The sequence below is a fragment of the Arvicanthis niloticus genome, chromosome 14, assembly GCF_011762505.2.
Source record: "Arvicanthis niloticus isolate mArvNil1 chromosome 14, mArvNil1.pat.X, whole genome shotgun sequence".
Taxonomy (NCBI): Eukaryota; Metazoa; Chordata; class Mammalia; order Rodentia; family Muridae; genus Arvicanthis; species Arvicanthis niloticus.
The window spans coordinates 843,970-861,927 of NC_047671.1; the positions used below are offsets into that span (position 1 = coordinate 843,970).

Genomic DNA, 17,958 nt, shown 5'->3' on the forward strand with positions numbered 1-17,958 from the left:
GAAAACTAGAAGGCATAGGGAAGTAGCTGGCTCTGGTTATTTTAGGCTATCAGAGGGTAAGAAAAACACACTTCAAAAGAGAAAACTAGTGGTAGATGTCCTCAAAGACACATACATGCTCAGTACAGGGCCACAGATGACAGTGAGGGAGATAAGATCTGGCAAATGGAGATCATTTCATAACGAAGGCTTGTGTATCTTGCTTAAAGCATGAGCTGCAGAATGAGAAACCTGAAGTGGCATAATTTCTGAATCATCATCTAACAACAATCTTAAATTTTACATTTTATTAACTATTTTCTTTTATAATATTTGGTCTTTTTATTTACTTTTTTATTTTAATGTTTTAATTGAAATAGAATTATATCACTTTCATCACTCATTACCTTCCTTTGCAACCTCTGGCCCCTCTCGGCTACCTTTCCCTTAAATCTCTTCCATGCCCCACCTCAGAACTGATAGCCTCTTTTTCTTTCTAATTAATTTTGTCAGTAGCATAAAAATACCAAACAAGAGAAATACTTTGAAAGAAAATTACCAATATTTTCTGTAAATCTCAGAATTTCTTAGGAAACTATTATCAGAAATATAACGAGAATTATATGAAAACACTGTCACCATAAAATGTAGTTTACTACAGAAGGACCAGATGGTTTTCTTTGAAACTTAATGGAATAATTAGTAATAAAAGGTGAAAATATCACAGGACCATTTAAAGAAATACAGGAATGCCGGGCAGTGGTGGCACACTCCTTTAGTCCCAGCACTTGGGAGGCAGAGGCAGGTGGATTTCTGAGTTCGAGGCCAGCCTGGTCTACAGAGTGAGTTCCAGCACAGCCAAGGCTACACAGAGAAACCCTGTCTCAAAAAAAAAAAAATAAATAAATAAAAAATAAAAAAAAAATAAAAAAAAAAAGAAATACAAGAAAAGGCATTTGTCAAAATTTAACCTGCATTGATCATGCATAGCTCTCAATAATCCATCAATAGAGCAAGCTTCAACAATTTGAAAAAGAGCTTTTAATAAGTTCATCTAGAAGAAAAGGAAAAAATGCTTTCTATTCTTAGACAACATAATTATTTGTTGTAAATGCTTGTTAAACTAGAAATACCAGAACCAATGAATGCAGCGAACAATAGGCATGAGAATTTTAAAATGAAAAATCAATTGCATTATTTCACATAATGGCAGATGACACTTATCAAATTGCATTGCTAAAAAGAACTGCATTAATAATAGTGCCAACAAATAACTATGAATGAATTCATAAAACCACATAAAAATCCTTCATGCTGAAACTTATGGAAATTAACTCAGAATAAAGGAAAGAAAGCACATACATAAAGAAATGGCAGTGCATATGACTCCTCCATGTTTCTAGGTTGTCATTATCTTAAACTTGATACTTAGCCCACATATTTCTCATAAAATACTAGGTTCTTTTTGTAGATACTGACAGGGTGGGTTGATATAAAAATGTATAAAACATAAATTAAACAAAGCAGGCTTACTAGTACATTAGAGCAAAGTTAGAATGGTTGAACTTGTTGAAACATTCTAAAATTACAGAAATCTTGGTCATATGATGTAAGTAAGGGGCTGTAATAAAGTAATAAGTAATAGAAGTTAATAATAAAATAAAAAAAAGAAGTAAAAAGCAAATCCAACCCTAAGTGATCAATCCAATTTGGTCAATAAAGACAAATCAACAGGGAAATGTTTTTCAACTACCAACTGAATGTTAAGCAAAATTAACACTCCCTCACACTACAAACAGTATAAATGCAAAGCCAGTCAGTCTTCTAAGCCAACCAGTAAAAGTATAAAATTGACAGAATTAAGCAAAAGAAAAATGTTTTATAAGGAAAAATTAATTCTACAAGCAAATATCTTAAAACAAATATTCTCTAAAATTCAATTTAAAATGTATCAAAATGTAAAATACTTTCCATTCAAATCACCCTTTTTATTTAAAATGCAGATTGCTGACTAGGAAAAAATCATTTTCAAAGAACATACAGGGCACAGTAAATCTCCCAAGGCGACATAAATCTTGCAACTTAAGAAGAAGATAAGCAATGCAGTCTTAAAATGGATACATTATGAACTTGTAATCACACACTTCTCAACATAACATTAGTTATAATCAAAAGAAAACTTCTAGAAATAACTAAAATTTGTGAAACTGTAGAGCAGCTAATATTCACAGTAAATGAATTATGAAATTATACAACCAATATTGCACAGTTTTACTAAAAAATGTTATAGCTAACCAGCCTTCTAACTTTTAGAAGATTTTCAATAAAAGTGAAAAACAATTTCATATAAGTACATTGTAGGAATGTTCACTTCATTTGCAATAGCAGTTGTGAATATTCTAAAGGGGAAAATATGAAATTCACAAATCTCTGAAATACTACAAAGGAACATAAAAAACTATCTCACTTACATACAAAATATCAGATAAATATCAGACATTTTAGGTGGAATTAAGGAAATCAGACATAAATTAATGCTCTTTATAATATATTCTTATGGGTTTAAAGTAACAAAATGTTTGGTTAGACAGGTTTGTGGAGAGGTAGAGTAGAATTGGGGTATGGGAAGGATTGCAAAGGGTGTAAGAGCCTGAAATGTTTTGGTGGTGGTTTGAGGATATGGAAACTGGTTTTATTTTATGATGATAATTGTTCCAATTTTATACAGATTTAAAATATTGATTTGTTTACTTTAAATGAATGCATTATGAATATGTGAATTATTATCCTTAATTAATAGTAAAAAAGGCCACCATTAAATTATATTCTTGAGGAAGATAAAGATTTCTAACCACATTATGTAATGGGATTGCCATATTTACTTTTCTCTTATTGTGAAGAAACATTGTGATCAAGGCAACCTATATAAGAAAGAGTTTATTGAGACTTAGAGTTTTATATAAGAAAGAGTTTATTGAGACTTAGGGTTTCAGAAGTTTAGAGTGCATGACCATCTTTGAAGAGGAATTTTAATTCAGCAACATGACTACTCTGGTGAGAGAGCATATCCTAAAATCTTATCAGACCAGAATGCTGACACACCCTGGATGACATTATGATATGGCAGAATACTAACACACCTTTAGCACATACATTTAATCCCTAATAATGAAGGTAAGGTAAATTTGTACAAGTAAGCAGCCATATTTATAAGTGACATCTAATTGACAGGCAGACAAAATAATGAATTAGAGAAAGATTTGACAAATGAGTCAGCTATAGGATATTCCCAACTCACAGGAGAACAGCAGAGGAAGAGAGATTACTTAAGAACAGGGAGATATTAAAAAATCTGTGGTAAGTGATGTATGGGCATGTATGGCAGTTTTACTGGGAAAGTTTTACAGAGACAGGTTACAGAGACAACAATCTAGACACAGGTGATGTAAAAATGAGACAGAGAATGAGCTAGAGGATTAGAACCTATAGCTAAAGTTAGTATAAGGACAGGCAGAGCAATTCAATCAGAAGTCAAGAGACTCTGGATTCAGTCAACTAGGAAGATTAGACTGTATGTAGGATAGATGCTTCCAGGCCTAGGCCTAGGGATAGTTAGAACAGAGAATGAAACACTCTGGTCTCATCCTCACACAGCTTGGGTACAATTTTCAACTCATTACTTCACCTGAGGAAATAAAAGGGACATTTTATATAGTGTAGGATATAACATTCCAGAAAGTCTTCTTGAAAAAAAAAAAAAAAAAAGCAAAGAGTCTGGATATGTGGCTCAGTGGTAAAGAGCACTGACTGCTCTTTCAAAGGACTGTGGTTCAGTTCCCAGCACCCCTGTGATGGCTTGAGAGTGTCCATAACTCCAGTTCCATGGGATCAGACATTCTCTTCTGTCTCAATAGGCACTGACACCACATAGTATACAACATACATGTATAAGTATATTGAATATATATATATGTATATATACATATATATAGTATTTATATTCTTTTAATCAATCATTTAATTCATTTACATTTCAAAAGATATTCCCCCTTCCTGGTTAACCTTCCACATTCCACATATCCCTCCTCTTATCACTTCCCCTTTGCCTCTATGAGTGAGTGCCTCTATGAGTGTTCCTCCATCCACTCACCCACTTCCTCCTTACCATTCTAGCATACCCCTATGCTGGGGCATCAGGCCTCCACAGGACCAAGGGCCACCCCTTTCATTATTAATGGACTTCTTTTACCATAGCTGGGCAGATACTGAGCTATTCTCACCTGTTTATTCTGGCCTAGAGTACTTTCCACCCACTTCCCACCCACAAGGCTCACTAATTGTTGTCTTGGTCTCAATCTGGCCTCCTACATCTGAATCCTGATGGTGACTTTTCTGGCTCACCTGAGACCCTTTCTTTCTCTGGACATTGAATTCCCACCTTATTCTCTTTCGTCAAGGTATAGGCTAGTCAACTTTTTATTGACCAAGCAGAAGACGATGAAGAACAATGTTTTACAAAATGTTGAGTCAGGAGATGTTTCATAATAATGGCAATACCAAGTTCTTACTACAACCAGATTTCTGGGGTGCAGAAATCAGAAGTTGAATAAACAGTACAAGAAAGCATTCCTCTCAACAATCCTTGGTCTTTGTTTCAGTTCCTGCCTCTGGGTTCCTATCTTGAGTTTCTGCCCTGATTTTCTTCCATAAAAGGCAATAATATATAAGCTAAATAAGCCATTTTTCCTAAGTTGATTTTTAGTCAATTCTTTACCACAACAACAAAGCAAACTCAGACCTGCATGCTTATGTGGCAAACACTTCACTGATAGAGCCAATTCCTCATCCTGGAAATTGATTCTTCATAAATAGATGAGGTTTACTTACTGTGCCTTCAGGCTTCCAAAACCCATTACTAAAGACTTAGTGTATGTGATGAGGCAAATATTTTCTCATGGCATTACTATGAAGACTAAAGGTTTTATTACTACAACACTTTATAGTATAGGCAGGACTGACCTACAATCTTAATAGTTTAAGACACTCATTATAAATTTAACCACACTTTTTTCCTTTGATTGACTGGAAGCTGAAATGGGGAGTTTTGGCTGGTATTAATCAGAAGAATAATTAGATCATAGCTCCTCAGTGCTATGTTAAGTTTCATTTTCATGAAGCTAAGCCTCCAGTCCAATTGCTCAGATTGGGTAATTTGAACAGCATAGCCTCAGGCTTTTGCATAGAAACTTGATGCTCTCACAACCACACTCTTAAATCATTTTCATCCTTTTCTTTTCACAATAGTATTAACTAACTCAATGGTAATTATGTCCTTTTATTCTTTTGGATACCTACTTAGCTTACACTTCCTCGTTATCCCTTTATTATAAACCTACAAAGATATTTTAATCACTCAAATATGATAACTTGTCCAAGTCCTCAAAATCATGTTACCTTTAAATAACTGAATTGTGCACATTTCACTAAAAACCTCAGGTAACATGAGTAAATTACAGTGTGTTTTTGTCTCACAGTAATTGCTACTTTGTGATAAAGAAACTATCCAGAGACACACTTGATCATGAAATCATGATTAACCCCAATTTTTATGTAATGGGCATTATAATATAAAATTTAACACACACTCTAAAAACAGTATATACTCCTGTGAGACTGCTGTGTTTAGTGTGAAAATAGGCAGTATTTCATAAGATGATACAGGTGGTTTTGCCCATGTAACAAACACAGCAGTAGTTAACAACCTCCAGCCCTCCTGTGATGTGTAAATGAGATACTGTACACAAAAGTGTTTAGGAATATTTAGAAGAGCTGGGAACATAATTCAGTAAAAAGGCTTACTTTCCCCACCCCCAACACAAGTAAAACATGGGTGTGGTTTTACTACCTTGTAATTCCAGTGATGCAGAGGCGGAAACAGGAAGATCTTAGGGTCTCATTGCCTAGCCTGCCTAGACTACCTTGCCTCTGGTCTCAATGTAGATTGTCTTTCCCAAAAAAGATGGAAGAATTCTTAAAGAACAACAGTAAAGAAAGTTGACTTCTGACTACCAGATACATGTGCACTAAATGAATGAGCAGCACACACACATGGCATTTGCACCATCATACATCACAGAGGGAAGAGAGAGAGAGAGAGAGAGAATGAGAGAGAGAAAGAGAGAGAGAGAGAGACAGACAGACAGACAGACAGACACACACACACACACACATGCATGCAGATGCACATGCACACACACACATAATGGAGTAGACCTTAACTAGTAAGGCATAATAACTAATTCTTGTTTTAACATTTTAAAATCTAGGGAGGAAAAGGTTTATAAATAGTTAAATATAATAAATGATGATTCACAGATGACAACAGTTAATTCCACCTCTGATAGTTAAAAGTTAATAAGGAGAAACTGTACATGTAGGGAGTTCCTTAAACATCAGTTTTCACAGAGCAAAATGATGGAGAAAATGCATTATGTAGAGTAAAGTATACGAATATGAGTAATAAAAATTACATTGTTATTAGATTAGGCAAGATTTTGATTATTTTAGTGCTGGTAACCCCTTAAAGAACACCTGGCACATGAAAAAATGACCAAGAATTGAGAAGAAGCATGAAGACTTTGCACAGAAGTTGATGTTTTGTATTGTAAGCCACAGAGAGGTTTGGAAAAGCTTAAAATGGTTTGTAATTGTTATATATGTTCTGTTTGTTAATCTATAAGCTCTTTAAACTAAAAAATAGTTATTTTGACATTCTCTAAAGCTATAGTCATGCTTAATAGCCAGAAATTAATAGTTCTAACCTAACTGAAGGGTTACTAAAAATAAGCTAAGGATACAAAATTTTTTTATCAACTTTAACTGTGTGCTATGCCCTGTCTGTAATATGGTTACAAGTATTAATGTTCTCATTTACACACTTGACATGTTTACTGTATGAGAGATCTTACTGCATAAATCAATTTTATATCAAACAATTTTAAAATGGTATATACTTTTTAAACTTAGGAGAAAGAAATTTGAATTTCAAATCACTAGCTACTGAAGGAAGTTATTAAAAATGCATTAGGGTTGAGAATGGGGCTGTACATAATTGTCATAATAGATATTCAAAACAAATTTATCCTAGATGAAAACTGAACAAGCGCAATTTACATAAGACCAGCTAATAAATCTTCCTTAATTTTCTGAGCAGATGACAAAGAAGTCATTTAAAGAAACTTTAGTGATACAAAAATGAGTGCTAACCATAAAGAGTAAAAATCAATAAAATAAAGAAGAATGGAGATAAGATGGCTAGAAGTTTCAGAGATAGAAACTGTGTGATGTTAGAAAAATGATGATATCAATAATAATCTCATTTTTATCTCTACTTGTTGAACTGCTGGGTATTGAACTCAGAGTATTTTTCATGGTAGCCAAGTGACATTGCCACTGAGACATATCTACCTCCCTAATCTCAATTTAAATCCCTGTTACCTGGTACTGAAATTATTTTCTCTTTTTACTACCTCTTCTTGGTGCAAGATATTTACTGCATTTAAAGCAAACATCTGAAAGAGTCCAAGAAATGGGGAAATCTGCCTTGTTAAAAAAAGTTTCTGCCTTTACAACTTCCCCTTAAAAATAAACATGTTTCGTGTAGACATAGTCCATGTGCACATCATGTTGATTTTCTCATGTTGATGTCATGAAGGTAGGGCTCCATTTTTAGATGATCACATTCTTGATGTAATGTAGATTATGCTCAATGGCTTGGTGTGCCTTGAATCCTATAAGAAATTCTGGAGTGAACATCCTTTATATATTAAAAATCCTATATACTGTTATTCTCTCCCACATTAATACATTCCTCCATCTATAAGACATTTTCATTTCTTGAACAAGAACAGCTACTAACACACTGGTTCAGAGACAGTCACACCTCACCTGTTATCCTGAACAGTTTTACTCAATTATTGACCATCTTCACTGTATTTACAAATACTAATTACTTGGGTAACACTTAATAAAAATAAATATGGAAAATTAGTTACATGCAGAACATGAAAAGAAAGAAAATGTCAATGTATGATTAGCTATTTGTGTTTGAATGAACAATTGTAGGTTTAAACAGAGGAAACCAGGAGTTAAGCCCTTGGATGGAGGAGACCAGAACAGATCTGCAAAGGTGTGACCTAAAAATGTTAGGAAGCATTTAGAGCTTAGTTTTATCTTTGCAGCATTTGAATTTAGGCCAGTAAAAATTCCCCCAAATCTGAGGAAATTCCAGTAAGGATTATTCCATGTAGTTCAAAAATGCCTGAGAACCAAATTACTTTTTTAAGTGGGAGATTTTATTATAACCTTTCACATTACAATAAATGTGGGTCAAAATGTTGTACATTGGATTTAAAATGGACTTAGAGTACATGGCAGTGTGATTTACATTAGAAAACAATATTGAAGTATTTTGGTTATTTATTTTGATAAAAGAGAAATCAAGGCCCTTTACATGCTCATCAAATGCTCTACCATCAAACTACATTCTCGGCCTTATTTAAGTTGTAAGTAATCTGCTTTTTTTCTCTATCAAGGCAACTTATTATAATGGCTTCTATAGAAAAAAATATATGGCCTAATTTAAATTTCCCCTCTCTAAATTCAAATAATAACCTAGTATAGGAAGTGAGAAAACAATGCTCATAGGACATAAAAAGTAACGGGGTCACATTGTTCAGCATATTTCTGTTTCAGAGGCTACATGCAAGAAATCATAAAAACAACTCATGCCAGCTGTACAATTTCAACACGTTTGGATAACAACTGTAGCTTTTAATTTCAAGAGTTATTTTGCTTGGTAAATCAAAGATAATGTAAAGGAAAATACAGGACTACAATTCTATTTAGACATATTTTCATCATGCTGAAGCATTTCTACATTTCACAGACCTAATACCTTTAATTACAATTTCAGAATATTCTGAGTGGCTTTGGCTCTTAAAATGATCCCACTTTTCTTCATCAGTCATATAAGCCTAATTATGCAATATCAGGCACAGATAACATATGAAATGCTATGTCCAAGAGAATAAATGGCTTTTTGCCTTTGTGAAATAAAGATGCTGGGGATGGCATCTGAAGATGTTTGTACTCTTATCCTACAATTATGACCTTCAAATAATTTGAAGAAGTGACATATATTCTGTTTATGTAGTGTTTAGAAACACTAAGTATTTGGGTTAGTTTACTTGATTTTATTAATTTGGGGGAAATATTTGAGATAGGTGTTCATTATCTAGTCCAACAATCACACACAAACACAGCTTTTACATATTAAAAATATCTGCCATAATAAGACAATTTTTCTGTTTCTGTTTTTCTATCTGAGTTCAGCCAGTTTAGGTGTGGTGTATACAGTAAAAGTAAACTTTAACCTGATTTTCAGGAGTCTACTGTTCTCTTACAGTTTTTTCTGTCCTTTCAGAAAGTTTTATAAGGATTAACCTCCAACTTGTATTTGCCTATCTTAGAACTAGGCTTGCTTGCCTAGTCCGAGGTGGTCCAGCAGTTTAGTTCAGTTGGATTCTACAAGTGAACTAATCTGATTAATTTCATCCCAACTGTCAACCTGAATTTAAAACAAAGTTAAAACACTGACAAGATTTGAGGTGAAATTTCCTTTTTCTGAGTAAACAATTATTATAGATGGAGGTGGGGCATTCATTTATGAACACACTGTGTAGGTCAAAGCATGTCCAAATATATCTGTGAATTTCACAAGGCTGAAGTTAAGTGGTGAAGGAGCTTGCAACTTAAACTTCTGGAAGGAATCTTCCATGTCCTCAGGCCACATCATGAGGTGGAGGTGGGAGGACGCTCACACCTATAGGGTCGAGTTCTATAAAAAGAATCTTTACATACTGTGTGGAACCATTACCTGTCAATAAAAAGTCCTATGGCCAATGAGCTGAGGAAAGAAATAGGAGGTGGGAGTTCATGCAGAGGGTGAGGTGGGAGTTTGTGTGTGGCATGGTTTGTCCCAAATACAATAGGAGAAGGATGCATGAAACTGAGAATGAGGTAATCAGCCAGGTGGCACTCATAGAATAGAATAAACAGGTATATCCACACCGAACTTTGAAGGACAGAGTTGCATGAAATTCAGGAGAAATAATCAACCACATGGTGGGAATTAGAATAGAATAAACAGGTAATTAAGTTGTTAGCTAGTCAGGGAACAAGCTGAAGTGTATGGCCTAAGCGTTTAGTCATATATAATTAAGTCTCAGAGTCATAATTTCTGGGAACAAAGAGGTTGAGTGAGTGGCAGTGAGGCTTCAGTGTTTAGCCTTCCTTCCACACCAACTAGATTGCAGTAACTGAACCCTGCTCCAAAGTTAGACATGGTATTTTCTCCCTCCCGAAGCCAGCAAGGAAGTGTAGTCCTCCCAAATTTTGAATCACTGACTCCTTCAGTGACAATGTAGAGAAAAGTCTTTTGGAAACTCCCAATGAAACTAGACATTTTTGGAGGAATTTCTCTTAAACAATAGTAATCAGAGCATTCTTTTATACTTTATAATGATATGTATTAATGCCCTCAGCAGGACTCTTTGCATATGTGGGATTCATATGAATATACCTTGATGATGTCTTATATTTTCAGTGTTATTCATTCACACAAGTACTTTTATATTAGGATCTTCGTCATTTCTTTTTTTTACTCACACTAATTTAAGGAAATGCTGAAGTGGCTTTCCACCTAATTGCTATAATTTATTTCCTGCTTTGGGTTCACTGTGCCTTATTCTTTCTTTCTCTGATAACAAAAACAGATTACCAGCATCTTCTCCTTCCTCCTCCTCCTCCTCCTCCTTCTCTTTCTCCTTCTAGTCCTCCTTCTCCTCTTCCTCCCCCTCCCCCTCCTCTCCTCCTCCTCCCCCTACCCCCTCCTCTTCCTCTTCCTCCTTATCCTCTTCCTCTTCCTCCTCCTATTCCTCCTCCTCCTCTTCCTCCTCCTCCTCCTTCTTCTTTCAAATAAAGTGATAATTAAATTTTGTTGTTTTGCAGTTGTTTGCTTTTTTCTATGTTCTCAAGGGCCACAAATTGTATTCAATTAGCATTGGATTTTTACTTTAGTATTTTTGCTTTACATATCCATAGTCTCTATATATGAACACAGAGTTAGGAACCTTAGACTTGTGAATATATGTGTTTATGTTTATGTGCTTGATGTATGCTGTGTACTTGTTTATGCTCACAGACCCATGTACATGGAGACCAGATGTTGTTGTGTATTTCCCTCCATTTCCTTCCTAGGCAGGAATTCTAACTGAATCTAGAGTTATCTGGTTAGCAAGGCACAACATTAGTACCTACCTCTGCTTCTTTAGACTTTTGAGGATATAATATACCATCATTTCTCATTTCCCTTTCTTTTCTTCAAACCCTCCCATATAGCATTTCATGCTCTCATTCAAATTCATGACCTCTTTTTCCATTGTTGTTACATACATATATATGTATAAATATTATACCTTTCTATAACTTGTTAATGACTATATTCTAATTATAGGCATAAAATATTGAACATTTATTTTCTTCTCTGGTCTCTTTTTCTATACACAACAGAGACTCTATGTAAAGCATCCTTATATACCTTCCAGTGATAAAAGGTCCCTGATGCTTATTCCTAAAATAGAATAGGATTTTGCCAATGATATCTGACCTAATAGAATCTGTTCTGTAATTTCTATACAGAAATCATTTTCTCATAGGAAATGTTATTTTTTGTTTATGATGCTTTTTTCTGAAAAATTCATGCAATTCTCTCATTTATTTAATCTAAAATTTTGAGAACTATATTTATATATTTTCTTATATTTATACTTTCTCTCATAATAAATGCCTTTTCATATTTGTGTTTTGTTCTATTGTAAAATATAGCCATACTTTATAAAATATTTTTAATAATTAACTTTGGATTGAAAGTCAAATACTATTATAAGATCTAAATATATTCATTATTTTCTAAAATATTTTGCAAAAAATATTAACTCACAATCTCTTAAAATTTGTATAAAACTCTGTTTTTTGTGGATCTAGGCTTTTAGAAGATGTACATATTCTTATTCAATTTGGAGGGTTTTTGATAACAATGATAATATTTTATGTTTTTGCATATCCATATTAGTATACAGTCAAGTGTGCATGCTTTCTATTGGTGACTGGAATTCTTGTTCATTTCTCTCTCATTGGGTACTTAGGTTACCTTTGTCTTGCCTTATCTAACTTGTTAGATGTTGGTTTTATTACTTGTGGCTTTATTAATTTTTTTTCTTGATTATATTGTTTCCTGCCTTTACCACTTATTTTTCTATTTAGCTTCTAATTATCTATTAACTCACACATTCTTTAGGGTTTATCATATTTAATTTAAATATGTATACCTTATTAATTTTAATTATGTTAATAATAAAAATGCAATAATTTTATCCTTTTGAATTTACTAAGGATGTTGCAACCTGTTACTTTTACAATTTTAGAAGTACTCCAGCTATACAGAAAAGTTCATTTCTTTTGTTGTTTATAGTATATATATATGCTTTGATCTACTTAGATGACATAAATTATCTTGCCAACATTAATTGTATTTTTAAGGGTTTCATCTGTTTGCTTATGAAAAAGATAAATGTGCCACTTAACTTCCTTTTAAATATGAGCTATTCAGTCTCCTGCAATTAACTGTAAGATCACATTTTCCTTTCCTGTTCTCCTTGCCAGTATAATTTCCTGGACAAATCAATGTGTTTCTATAGAATCTGATTTTTAAAAAAACTAGCATTGTATTAGGGAAATGGAGCCACATATAAACTATTTATGATGCCTTTCTTTTACCATGCTACCTTTAACAGCTATATAATCATACCCAAAGAGGCAAGTTAGATGCACATCTGTGCAACCAAGATATGAATATGAAAACTATTCATTGGACTATACAATATTTTGTAATGTTTCATTTTTGCTCTGACTTCTCAGTTATAATATGAATAGTCAGAATCTGTACATACTTATATTCTTTTGTATTTTTAAATGATTGTTATTAGTTTTAATTATGTGAGTCTAGGAATGCAAGTACTCATGCTCACAGAAGCTAGGGCTGGCATATCCTCCTGGAGCTGGTGTTACAGACCAGGTTGTGAACCAGCTGATGTGGGTGCAGGGAACCAAACCTGTGTTCTCTGGAGGAACAGAAAGTATGCCTAGCCATCTCTCCAGACAATCTTGTGTCTGTCCAACAACTGCAAGAATGTTTAAAGAAAGTCTCTCTAGAGATATAATTTTTTTTAATGCTAACCATCCTGTCCTATACCTATAATACTTCTGGTGCCAGCAATCCTGGCCATACCATTTTAGATTTTGCCCAATGACAGAAACATGCTTTAAATGTTGAACTTGGCTATTTAGTGAGTATTCCTGTGTCTTGATTCCAAAAATGTCATTAAGAACCAATTTTACAAAATAATAATCAAGATAATATGCTCAAACATAAGTCAATTATTTTGTGAGGTCCCCATGAAAACTTTGTAGTCTAAAACCATAGATCATGGAAAAAAGAAAAAGAATTTTGCCAACAATTATTTGGAATATAATCTGATAATTCTATTCAAGGGAGAGTGTGCTACTCAAGAAAGTTTTCCCAGGGTTCTTGTGCTTAGTTTTTCAGTTTGACATCAAGTCCACATAGCATCATTTTCTGCTTTATACTAACATAATCAAACTATAAGTAAAAGCAATTATTGGTTGTATACAATAACAGTGTACCTTCAGACACTCTGGTGCAGCATTCAGTTCTCATCCTGATCTTTGAATGACCCGTTCTGCAGGTGCATGGCCCCCATTCCTCATAACCAGCTCCCTAATTAAGGATAGCATACCAGCTCAGTAGCAGGTCAGCCTTCCTGTTGACCCCATCAAATATCAGCAGGTTCATTTTCCAAAAGAAGCTTTATAGTTTGTCACCCTGCCACTGTCTTTCCCACAGGAGCACAATTCTGACAAAGCTTGTTGACAGGAAGGTCCTGCCTGAGTGGTTCTCTACCTTTCTTGTGACTATGCATCAGCCACTGGTCCAGGCTCTGGGGAAATCACATGAGAGAGCTGCAGGGAGATTTTTGTTAACAAAAACCAAAGAAAAAAGTAAACATAGTTATTTAAAGGCATACAAAGCAAAGAAAGATGTATCCCTTGTTAGGACTATAGGGTATATATAAATTTTCATGACTGTCTTTTTTTCATTTTGTTTTTGTTTAAGAATTTTAACTTTGTGATAAAATGTTAAAAGTTATCATAAAATAATTACATACAATTATATTGCTTTCCCAGGTCTTGCCTAACAAATTCTCACATTCTTCTTAGCTTAAAACCATTTAAGTTTAGCCTAATTGTCTAGAAGGTAGAATTAAAAATTAAGGTGTCTTCCTTTGTCTTCACAAAAGTCTCTCTCCTCTGTCTTGGTCTTTGAACTCCTTCTACTCTTATTTTATAAGGACACTGATTATTACAGGTGAGACATGCTTTAAATTCCAGATGTTATCTCAAGATTCAAGATTTAATGATATCCTCAAAGACCTTTTTTTTAATGACATCATAAAAGGTTCTGGAAATAAGACTTGGGCATTCAATTTGTGTGTGTGTGTGTGTGTTTGTGTGTTTATGTGTGTGTACAATATGAGCCCAGAACTCAATCAGCAGTGTCATTCCTATGGGGTTTGAGACAGATATTTTATTAGTCTGAAACTCTCAGGTAGGCTAAATTTTCTAGTCAGTGAGACCCAGAGATTCACATGTGTCTGTTTCCCCAGCACTAGGATTGCAAGCATGCATCACCATACCCACAGTTATACATGTATTTGAGGGCCAACAATGTTTGGATATACGTTTTGGTGGGCCTTTTCTCAACTCACTTGAGCTAGGAAACAGTTAGCATTGAAACAGTGAATTATGTCTTATACTGCCCCAGTCGGGCACAAAGCTATTTGATTAAGAGAATATTAAGTGGATAAGATGGGTTCTGCAAACAGCAAATAAACTAGAGGGTACAGCAGCTGCAGGAGGTACAACCTTGGCTATCTCTGGAACATAGCTTCTTTTTGCTCTCAGAAAACACTTCCCAAATTTCACCTCAGTGATGCTGGTCTTTTCTTAATCACCACTAATTTCTTAGCTCCACCTAACCATCATCAATTGTTCTAGTAATCCCTTCTATTCTTGACTCTAACACCAGAGTCAAATGGCTGAAACTGCTGAGTTCTGCTGCTTGTTGGGACTGGAACATGCCCCCTCCTTTTTCACTACACCTGGAGTTAAGCTTTTCTTCTAAAACTTGCTCTGTCCCAGGCTGGCCTTGAACTGAGATATGTTTAGCTATATCTCCTGGGATTAAAGGTGTGTACCACCATGCCTAGATCTAAATTTATCTGTGGAGGATCTTGCCGGAAAGTCCTAGTCCCTTAATCTGCTATCTCCTAGAACATAGGATTCAGTTCCATTCTACTTCCCTGGTGCCTCTTTAATATTTAAGCCATATATTTTATATTTTTCCTTTCTAAGCTTGCTACACTTGCTCATAAACAATCTTCATGAGACTTAACCAGAGAACAGTCTATGTGGGGCATTTTTGAGACTTTTTTTGTCAATACAATTAATATAAATCTCTTTAACATAGCTTTAGGTATACTTTTCAGACAAGGGCAAAAAGCAGCCACATTCTTCACCAAAATATCACAAAACCAGTCTGTTGGCCACATATTAAAGTTTTTCTCCTCTGAAACCTCTAGAGCCAGGCTTCCACAATTCAAGTCACCCTATGCAATGAAGTCTTCCATATTCTTACTAGGAAAAACCAGTAAGCCCCATTTGAAGCATTCCATGGCTTTCCAAATTCAAAGTCCCAAATTCGACATTTTTCTAAACAAAAGGATGGTCAAGCCTATCACAGCCATACCCCAGTCCCTGGTACCAACTTCTATCTTAGTTAGGGTTTTACTGCTGTGCACAGACACCAAGACCAAGGCAAATCTTATAAAGGACATTTAATTGGGGCTGACCTTCAGGTTCAATGGTTCAGTCCATTATCATCAAGGCGGAAACATAGTGGCATCCAGGCAGGCATGATACAGCTGGAGCTGAGAGTTCTACATCTTCATCTGAAAGGTGCTAGCAGAACACATGATTCCAGGCAGCTAGGATAGGAGTTTTATAAGCCGCACCCACAGTGACACACCTATTCCAAGAGGGCCATACCTAATAGTGCCACTCCATGGGCCAAGTTTATACAATATCACAATACACCTTTGCATGTACTTTAATTTCTTAGTTATTTATCAAACCTATTATCATCTAAATACTATGTAAACATCATATGGCATCTGGATTTTAAAATAATAAGAAAAGTGCTTAGATGCTCCATAAAGACATAATACACTTTTTTGGTATTTTCAGTTTGTAGTTTCTGAATTTTCAGATGCACATAGACATAGAGGTCAAATTTTAGATAGTGTCAGTTCTAACAGAACAGCATTCATAATGACTCATTTCTAGATTTGTATCATATAATATGGTATAGTATTTAAAATAATTCATATTGGCCAAATATATAGAAGATAAATATTGTAGATACTGTTAACGAACACTCTGGAATATTCATAAATGGCTTTAAGGAATAGATTACATTTTTAAATTGAAAGATATTCATATTTATCTGAGAAAAGAGTTCAGTTTAAGGAAGCAGTTATTGGGAAGTGGATACAAATACAGTTGTTGAAAAGAAGCGATATTATTTCAATGGAAAGGTTATCAGGAAGTTATTGAAGTATATGAAGTATCTGAATCACTTAACTGTGTGAAATGATGCAAATATTTAAATTATTATTATGATAGCTTGGGAAGAGAATATAGAAACAGTGACATTTATTAATTGAGATAATCATTGTAATAATAATAAACTATGATTCCCATATATTCTTACTAAATAATCTATCTTAACAAAATTTTAAAAACTCAGCTCTACACTCTTGTTTTTACAAAAACCAAACCAAACCAAAACCAATATATTAAAACAGTTTCTCAATTAAAATAATTGGGAAATATTAGTAAATTACAGGGATAATATTCATTGAGAAAATGAATAAGAAAAATGTGACTTATCTGCTAACTTGAATCTATTTTTAATCTAGAAATAAACATTCTTTTCCTGAGACAATTAGGTTTATCATGAGATGTTTTACACATTTATATGGGTAGTTATCTTTTCTTACTTTCATGAAGTAAACTATGAAGATATAATTTTTAATATTTTAATGATTATACTTGTCACAGTCATGCATAAATATGGTATCCACAACTTTTAATAGCAATATTGACATAACATTCTAATATCTAATTTAATTGGCCACTAAACTAAAGCAAAGATACATAAAATAAATAGTATAATGAATTTTAAATTGTGTAATTGCTATTAATTTATTTATTCTAAATGACATTATTCATGTAAATAAAGTCATTTTAAAACTCAAATGGTCATTGAGAGAAAACATTACCTTGTTTCCAGCACATAGCAAATCCCCTCAGTTCACTGACAGTCCTAGTATAACCTAATTTGCTAGTGTGGATTCTTAATTAGTACAGGTTTCCCCTGATATCTGGTCTTCTGTTTATTTATAACGGTTAAAATGTCTACACATGTTCTCCTCTGAACATGCATCCCAAGAAAGTTAGTCATGCTTTTTGCGTTTTTGCTTCACTTAATTTTTTTTTTTTTTTTTTTTTTTTTTTTTTACATTTCTTTTGGCCTTCGTAGTTAAGAGAAACTGATCAGAAGCCCCAGTAAATAAATTCTGGGTTGAAGTCTGTGTAAGGATTGGAAATAGATGTCATGAATTAATAGAATCACTATATTTAACTACTGAGTCAAAAGTA

General features: G+C 34.0%; 1 protein-coding gene across 4 annotated transcripts in view; it reads left to right on the top strand.

Moving 5' to 3' along the window:
- Dok6 (docking protein 6) overlaps positions 1-17,958 on the top strand; it is a 382,064-nt gene that overhangs the window by 117,129 nt on the left and 246,977 nt on the right. The window lies entirely within an intron of this gene.